General features: G+C 43.0%; 1 non-coding gene across 1 annotated transcript; it reads left to right on the plus strand.

Moving 5' to 3' along the window:
* The first annotated feature begins 8,264 nt into the window (after window positions 1–8,264).
* Window positions 8,265–8,349, plus strand: trnas-gcu (transfer RNA serine (anticodon GCU)). The gene has a single exon. It is a non-coding gene; the product is annotated as a tRNA-Ser (tRNA).
* Window positions 8,350–9,324: the final 975 nt, after the last annotated feature.

The raw sequence follows: 9,324 nt of genomic DNA on the forward strand, positions 1-9,324 counted from the left end.
TCTAGCCCTCCGCCCAATTCCGAGCGTGTTTTCACTCCTACGGTGGCCGTTTCATGCCAAGATTAACATGGCTTCCAGTACTACGACTTTGTCCAGTGTGAGTGTAGTATAACAGTGCGAAAGGCGAAGTGAAAGTATTTCAAAGATGAAGGCGCAACATGTATTCAGCCATTTGAGGGACTCGCCAGTATGTATTCTGAATAGCAGATTCTACACTTGCGAGAATACTTTGATTAGTAGGTGGAAGTAATGACACATGAATGAGCACATATTTTTGAAAGAACAAAGGGGTTTTTGCAAAGAATTAACATAATCTAGGTTTAAAGGAAAATTCCGGTGTTTAGCACATTGAGTCTCTTTTCTGGTTTGTTTTGGATGAACTAGAGTGGTGGATACCGAAATTTTGACAATGCCAAATAAAAAACACCACAGAAACTGTATTTCGCTACGTTACTTGTTTTGCAACATTAACAAAAAAGTGAAAAAGTCGAAACAGGACCAATCTTCAAAATTTCTTTGTCAACCACTCTAGGTCATCCAAAACAAACCAGAATAGAGACTCAATGTGCTAAATACCGGAATTTTCCTTTAAGTCACGATAGTCATTGTAGCATCCCTTACGAAAATTAACCATGGTTTTATTGTGGTAAAAGTGTATTAAGTGTGTTTTTTTTGGGTGTATTGATTACTATCAGCAAAACCATGGTTTTACTACAGTAACCATGTTTTTTTTGTTTTAACTGTAGTAAAACCATGTTTAATTTTCGTAAGGGATGTGGATTTATTTATTGAACAATATATATATCTGTACAATTCTGGAGAAAACTAGTAGTGTAGGATTCTTTATTAGTGTATGGCCCTCTTTTTGTACTCCTCCCCAGCCAGCAGATCTGTCATCAGGTGCTGGGTCCAGTGAGGCAGGAGTAGTTGAGACGGAGGCAGGGCGAGTCCAAGTCAGCATGGAGGTAGGGAGAGGAGGCATGGAGACATGTATAGGAGACACAGAGGCAGGGAGAGTTCAAGACAACACAGAGGCAGCAAGAGGAGACACAGAGGCAGGAGGAGTCCGAGACCACACAGAGGCAGGGAGAGGAGACACAGAGGCAGGTGGAGTCCGAGACCACACAGAGGCAGGGAGAGGAGACACAGAGGCAGGAGGAGTCCGAGACCACACAGAGGCAGGGAGAGGAGACACAGAGGCAGGGGCATCAGTGGCAGGACAGAAAGTGCAGTGCTACAAGTGCAACCAGCTTGTGGAGGGAGACAAATTTTCAGAGCACCTGTCTGACCACCATGTGGAGGAGATGTGTGACACCTGTGGGGCCAAGGTGCAGGGTACTCTTGGTCTTTTGAACCACATCCAAACGGCTCACTATACAGCATTTATTATGCCATCACCACAAAAGCCACCCCTGAAAAACTACAAAAGCCCTACCACCACAAAAGTTCTACCATCAAAGACAACGCCATCTCTGCTCCCTCCTTCAAGTAGCTCTGCCACACCACACCACACTGCAACTACACCAACTTCAAAACCAACTTCAATCAACTGGAAAGGTTTTCTTCCTGAGCAGTTTCGGAGAGTTGTCCAGGAAGCAGATCAGGTGTGGATTTCCAAATGCCTATATGAGCCTACAGGCCAGCTGAAACAAAAAATCCAAGCCTGCTGGTTTCACCCCCCACTGGAGCCCAAACCATCTCCTCCTGAGCCTGGGTGGTACTACCGGCAGAGGATGTTCATCTGGGCACCAATGAGGATGTGGGGAATTCTTTTAAAATGCCCAAAATGTTCCCGGAAAATGAACAGCTCCGGGATCTACAGAAAGATAAGGGAGGTAATTGATGTGGATAGCCGCTACTACCTAGTGGGAGGGGACTATCCACGTTGCAGCAAGTGCTCTCAGCCGGTCTGCCCATGGAGCCAGGATATGCTCTCCCAGGTGGATGTGGCACACAGGAGCATGTTCCCCGCTGTCCTTACAACACAGCTGGCTCTGGACAGGAAATGCATGACTTTCCTGAAGCCCAGGACCATTGGTAACAGTTCCTCCTACTTCCAGTCTGCAATAGAGGAAGCGCACAGCGAGGAGTGGGCTCGGCAGACCATCCGCTACCTCTCAGACTGTGAGCGTCATAGGAAGATGGCTACCTTCGTCCCCTCTGCAGCTGTATATCTTCCTCCACCACCCTTCAGGCCCCTTCCACTTGCTCAATGGTTTGAGACAGTCCATTCCAATGAAATCCTCAGCCATGTGGATGAAATGAAGGGAGTGATCACTTCTACCTATGGTAGAATTCTTAAAATGGATTCAACAAAGAAGGTTAGGGTTTCAACAGTAAAAAAGTATATAAAATAAAATATGTATAATTACAACAAAACAGGAAATTGGTTTACTTCTTAGTGCTTGTGTTTGTTTTACAGATCACCAAAAAGCTGGCTGGCGAGATTGGGGACAGTGCTGCATGGATGACAAACATCGGCAACGAGTTTGGCCAGGTGTTGAACTCTGTTCTGACGACGGGTGAAGGTGCAGGGTTGGAAGAGTTGTGCCAAGGCATCGTCACTCGGTACAAGAATGCGGGCCAAGCTGAACCTGAGGTCATCTATGTCGACCGGGATTGCTGCAGCCAGTCAGGTGGGTGAAAATTTCTCTCTCTCTCTCTGTCTCTCTCTCTCTCTCTCTTTCTCTCTCTCTCGCACACACACACACACACACACACACACACACACACACACACACACACACACACACAGTACAGGTGTTGTGGTCTATGTTATTATGAATCGTTGTTTTTCACAGGTATGTCTTCAGTGGCTAAGCTCTTTCACCCATGGAGGTCTGCAGTGCGCTTAGACAGCTTCCATTTCATGAGACGCTTTAACTGCGGCCTCACTACAGAACACCACCCTCTCTATGGCACCTTTTGTGCCAAGCTTTCCTCCTGCGTTTTTGAATGGGACCAGGAGGATGTGCAACGCCTGAAGGAGGCCAAGAGAGCGGAGTGGAAGAGCAGCCACAGCGGACATACTCCCACTGAAGAACAGCTCATGGCCACTATCAGCCCAGGGGAATTAAAGAGACACTGCAGGAGGAGAACGCGTGGAGTGGAGGAGATGCGGAGCATGATTTCAGGGCTGCTGGAATCAGTATGGGAGCTGACAGACACCACAGGGCTGCGTCTGGTGAGCCATGACAGCATGAGCCACGTGTGGAAAGTGCAGCAGAAGCACCTGGAGTGCCTCCAAGACCCTGCAGGTGTTGCACTGTACACAAAGGTGGGGACACTCCAAAAGGGCGGCAAAGAGCTGGACATCCTTAGGTGTGGTAGGGAGTCCTCCTCCCTGGAGAGTTTTCACCGACATCAGTGTGCTTTTATACCAGGTACATTTGCATCAAGACATACTGTATGTATTGTATATCTTTTTTAATTGTTATTTTCTGTTATGACAGAGAATGTGTTGTAATTATTCAAAATAACACAATTACCACTGCCGGGTATTCATATGTATTACCTTTACAATAATGGTTCACTGAACAGAGTATTTTGTTTCTTAGGCTGGAGGTGCAATGCTGTACATATGCAAATGTACATGCTCGAGGGGGCATCAAGATGGAACATGGGTCGGGCTAAGGAGGCAGTAGATGTGGAGGGGGCCTCGTCCCTAAGAAGCTTTGATGTTCGCTTGATTTCCCACCTTAACAACTTAAGCCAGCGCGTCCATGGTTGTGATCTGGTGCCAGAGATCACCCCACCCGGGAAACCTACTGGTAAGAGAGATCTCAGAGCAACACTGGTTGACCAGAGTATTACATCCTCTCCTCCTCTTTTTCTTAAGCACCCCCCTACTCAGAGGACATGCATTTCTTGGCTGTGAAAAACATGCTATTTATGTAGGATAAGGATGTGCGCAAACTACTGTTTAAAAGTTTAGGCTCACTTGACTAAAATGTTATGATCTTCAAAATCATTTAATCTGAAGGGGTATGGTTAAATGCTTGAAATTACTTTTACTTTACTGATTAATTTCTGTTACTAGAAAAGTAACATTTTATTTAAGAATGATGACTTACACTGAATATTGAAAAAAGCAGCCAATAAGAGCCCAGATTAAATGTGAACTCCTTCTATACTCTTTAAAATTGAAAATTTTGAAAACATGACACGCGTATTTTGCAATTTCTAGGCAAAGGGTGACTGCACTCAGACGATAAAATATAACAAAAAATATATATAATATATTTTACTGAGTTTTGATTTATTTTGGATGCTTTTAATCACCAGCATAATTCTCACAGTTACATTTGTGTTATGCCATAGTGAATGTATGTCCTTTCTTCATTTTGTCTTTACACTGGTTACAGGTGAGCGTATAGCAGTGGAATATTTATTGGCCCAGACCAACAGAGGTGACCTGCTGGCTCCATCACAGGTCTCCGAAATCCCCTCGCAGGTGCTTGAGGAGGAGGAGGATGAACCAGATGACACCATCAGCATGCCTGACATTGTCTGCCAGTCAGCTGAGATAGGGGCTGGTGATCCTCCAAGTGCTGTGGAGGGTGACACTGAACCCGGACCCCTCATCACAGAGGTCAGAAACACTTTCTGTAACACCTTACTCAAAAACGAAATATTTAACTTATTTAACTTATTTTAAGTACATGTGGTTACATTTTAATAAGGTAAATAAATATAAAATCAGCATTGCTCACATATAACCATGCCTGATATTGTCTGCCAGTCAGCTGAGATAGGGGCTGGTGATCCTCCAAGTGCTGTGGAGGGTGACACTGAACCCGGACCCCTCATCACAGAGGTCAGAAACACTTTCAGTAACACCTTACTCAAAAACACAATATTTAACTTATTTAACTTATGTTAAGTAAATGTGGTTACATTTTAATAATGTAAATAAATACAAAATCAGCATTGCTCACATATCAGAAACAAGAGTGTACATTAATTTGCTTGTTTTTTTCTTTTTCTCACTTATCACTTTTCAGACCAGCCAATGTGACTCGAGGGGCGTTGTGGGATGGGAGGCAGTTGATGCCCTTGCAGCCTACCTAGTTGACTCGAATCGCACCATCACCGCCTTGTCAGCCAAGGAGGCGGCGTACATAGTCAACCTGTACACAGCTCTCCATGCCATGGACAAAAAACCTTTAAGGTACAACATAGTCATTATTTTGTACACCAAAATTAAACATACATTCCATGGAATGAATGAAGCATATGGATGTCTCTTTCACTGTTTAGGTACACCCAGAAGGCTAAGAAAAAAGCACATGCATCAGGAGGACCATGGAGAGCACCCAGGAAGCCGAGTGGCTCTGCTCCTGGACAGCAGGCGGCAGAGAGGTGCTTGATCACAATTTGCTATTATTTTGGTTCAATACAAATCATTAAGAGACAGCACGAGTCACTGTGAAAAGTATTTTTTGAGTGTAAATTATTTTATTGCAATCCCTATTGACATTGTAACTTAGTTCTTCATCACTTTACATCCTTGTTCACAGTCCAGAAAATATCATCCTTCTCTCCCACAGACTATACATGACTCACGGCCAAGCAGCCCAGGACCCCGGAATACATAGGGTCAGTGACTGTGTTTGCCTCAGACTTGCAAAAGAGTTTGAGCAGTCATGCAACAGGCCAAAGGACGCAAAGGGGAAAACCATGCCCATCCCTCAGTCCATTGTCAGCGTCTACAGCCACATCAAACAGCTGCTGGAGGACAGCATGGTTGTCCTGAACCAGACGAACCTGAGTCTGGTGCCGGTTAACAACACCACAGTATCTTCATGGTATGTGTTATTTCATTTACCTTTCCCATACAGTCAAGACAGAATATGAAGAGTTTCGTTACAAAACGAGATAAATCCGTTTTTTAACATTTTTGTCAAAACATGTTTATTATTATGTTATCATGTTATTATTTTGTTTTATGGTGCTACTTAGCTGTATTTTTTAAGTTATGAAGGTTTAAATGAAAACAAACCAACTGCAGTTGAATTGATATTAATTGGAATGCACAACCAAAAAAACGAGATTTCTGAAAAATAAAAAAAACGTAGTTATCTCGTTTTGCAACGAAACTCTTCATATAAAGATTTAACATGATGAAAAACCATCCACCTGCATGCTTGTTAGAAAATATGTAATAACCTTAGAGAGGGAGGATAGGCTTTTATACATGTATAAAATAATGAATGTATGTCTTGTAGGCTGTTTAGGAGGGATAAGAGGAAGGACAGGAACATGCAGCTGCAAGGCACTGCACTTCCCAAACAGCTGTACCTGGCCAAGGAGCCTCTTCCTGCAGTGAACACACTTCCAGCTGCCCCTGTGCAACATGCACATGAACCTATGACATTTGAGGAGCCTGAAAACCATGAGGGGGAAGCTTTCCCCCGCCAGCGCACACTAGCGGTAAGCAAGCCTGTGTTCTCTTCACCATCTCCACCTCCCCAGTTCCCTCCACAATTTGGGCCAGCTCCTCCGTTCCAGCAAACTCCTCAGTTGCAGCATGCGCCTCCATTTCCACATGCTTCTCCATTTCTGCATGCTCCTCCATATCCCCATGCACCTCCATATCCCTATTCACCTCCATATCCCCATGCACCTCCATATCCCCATGCACCTCCATATCCGCATGCTCCTCCATATCCGCATGCTCCTCCATTTCCGCATGCTCCTCCATATCCACATGCTCCTCCATATCCACAAGCTTCTCCATTGCAGCAAGCTCCTACAGAGTGCCTTCCATCCCAGCCAAGGCAACGTGCCTGGAGGCTGAAAAAAGCTGCCCAGGAGGATGAGGAGCTAGTGTCAAGGGGGGAACCGCCACGGAAGAGGCTAACAAAAGAAAAGTATCACTACACCTGCAAGTTGTGTGGCCAGGAAAAAAATAAAACAACTGGACACACCCAGCTGAAGGGGCGGTGGTACTGTCCAGCCTCAGGACTGACCCTGGATGACTGGAAGGAGAGTGTTTAGTTTCTGTCACCATTACATGTCTTTCTCTATGTTGTTTGTCTGTTATAATAAAGTTTAATCATTTTATTGGAGCCAAGAACAGCCTTCACGTTTTTATTTTATTTCCTCTTAATACCAGCACAGTGAGTGTACTCCATTGAATGTAATTGTTAAAACTAAAGCCAGATTTACTTGCAGAATCATTTTACATTTATTCACAAAACCCAACACTCTATCCTCAATTTGGAATATGTTTTATTCACTTGTGCTGCACAGATGTAGTCTCTCAAATAAATGAGTTTACCAAAAAAAGGAGGGGGAAACATGATGGGGGAATTATTAACATTTACAGTTATACACTGTTAATACTGTTGTAGCTTTAAATGTAGCATGTGACATTTTGAGTTAATTATTTGAATATTAATTAGTTTACATCACAAAATATGTTTATTTACAAGAGAATTTGCTTTAAATGCATTAATGTGCATAATTGCATAATCACAGGGTTATTACTATGGTGATTTATATGCAGAGGCAGACATTACTTGAGTACTTTGAGTAAATTTCCCAAGGATCTGTGCTTTATCAGAGTGTTTGTCTTGGGAAAAAAATATCCTTTACTAAAAAATTTTCACTACGTTCTAAAGCATAGAATCATACTGTGTATTCCTTTTATATTGCATATTAAACTTGATTTAATACCTAATTACATAAAAATTGTGTACTTTTACTTTCTTGAGTAAAAGTACAAAAATACTTTTTACTTAAGTAAAAGTAAAAAAATACTAGATGCTTAATGTACTTAAATATTAAATATAAACCAAAAACGTGAAATTATGAAATGTAGTGGACTAAAAATTATGATAATATGCTTTGGAATGTATGTTTTCCAAAGAAAAACACTAATAAAATACGAATACTTGAAAATTTACTTTTATGTAGAAAGTAAAAATACTAATGTATTGTCCGCCTCTGTTTATATGGAAAAGAGTTTAAAAAAATGACTACGTTACCCACAATGCATTGCATATGTACTTCCGGAATGCACTACGAGACTAAAGAACAACCGAAAATGCAAGCGACATTGCCATACCATAGGTTCGAATCCCGCAAAAGACATGAAAATTAAAGTGATGATAAACCTTGCAATAAGTATAGAACTGTGTGTTAACAATGTTGAAAAATATAGTGTACGTTTTTCTCCTCTTTTCTCCTTTTCTTTTTCTCTCTTTCCCCCCTCTTTCCTCTTTCTTTTCTTCTTTTCCCCCCCACGGGCAGTCCCTTTTGCCCCATTTTTGGCCGAGTGGTTAAGGCGATGGACTGCTAATCCATTGTGCTCTGCACGCGTGGGTTCGAATCCCATCTTCGTCGTTTGTCGTTACCTTTGAACTGCAACCTTGCTGGACCTTGGGTGGTTTTCTGCCACAGCTAGTAAAGGTTTTCTCAGAGATACCAAGGCGTATAAGCCACAATTTCAAGCCCTCCTGCAAAAAACCTGTAATGCTGGAGGCCAAAACTTTTGCGTGAAGCAGAACTCTGTCGCCTGACTCCAGTGATCCGGGTTCAAACGTGGTGGAACTTATCTATTTGCAAAAGCTTGTGCAGAGCTATTTCTAGTTTTTGGCAGTGGTAAAGATCCCTTTGAAAAACACCAAAGCCACCTTATTAAATGAGTCTCGCTTCAGTAAATTTGGCACTCAGTGGGTTGCATGGTGCCTTGTTTAGTGTTCGTTGTAATGGTCAGCATTCTGGACTTTGAATCCAGTGATCCAAGTTCAATCTTTACGGAACCTTCTTAAGGTGGGAGTAGCTTACATAATGTTTCTACTGATTTGTGGTATTGGGAATGGGCTTTCTGGAAACCACAAGCCTCAGATTTCCTCACACAACTACCTCTCTAATTCACCTCTCTAATGCGGCAAACGTTCCATGGTTTAATTTTTAGCGCTCTGGACATTGAATCCAGCAATGCGAGATCAAATCTCAGTACAACCTTCCTTTGTTCTCTTTGAATTTTATGTTGACCCAAGTTCCCATGGTGTTTCTGTTAGAACTATGAACTTCATGGCAAAACGTCTTGTAGTGGTTTTCATAGTGCAAGGTATGTTGGAGCAAGGGATCGTTCGGGAGAGCAGTAGCCCATGGGCGGCCCCTATAAGAAGTGCTGGTCCAAAAGAAGACGGGGGCATGGAGATTTTGTGTGGACTACAGGAAACTGAATCAGGTCACTAAGAAGGATGCGTTTCCCCTGCCTCGCATTGAAGACTCTTTGGCAAGCCTGACTAGATCTGCCTGGTACTCCACGTTGGATTTGGCTAGCGGCTACTGGCAGGTGCAAGTGGAGGA

Source organism: Misgurnus anguillicaudatus, chromosome 14 (genome assembly GCF_027580225.2).
Source record: "Misgurnus anguillicaudatus chromosome 14, ASM2758022v2, whole genome shotgun sequence".
NCBI lineage: Eukaryota > Metazoa > Chordata > Actinopteri > Cypriniformes > Cobitidae > Misgurnus > Misgurnus anguillicaudatus.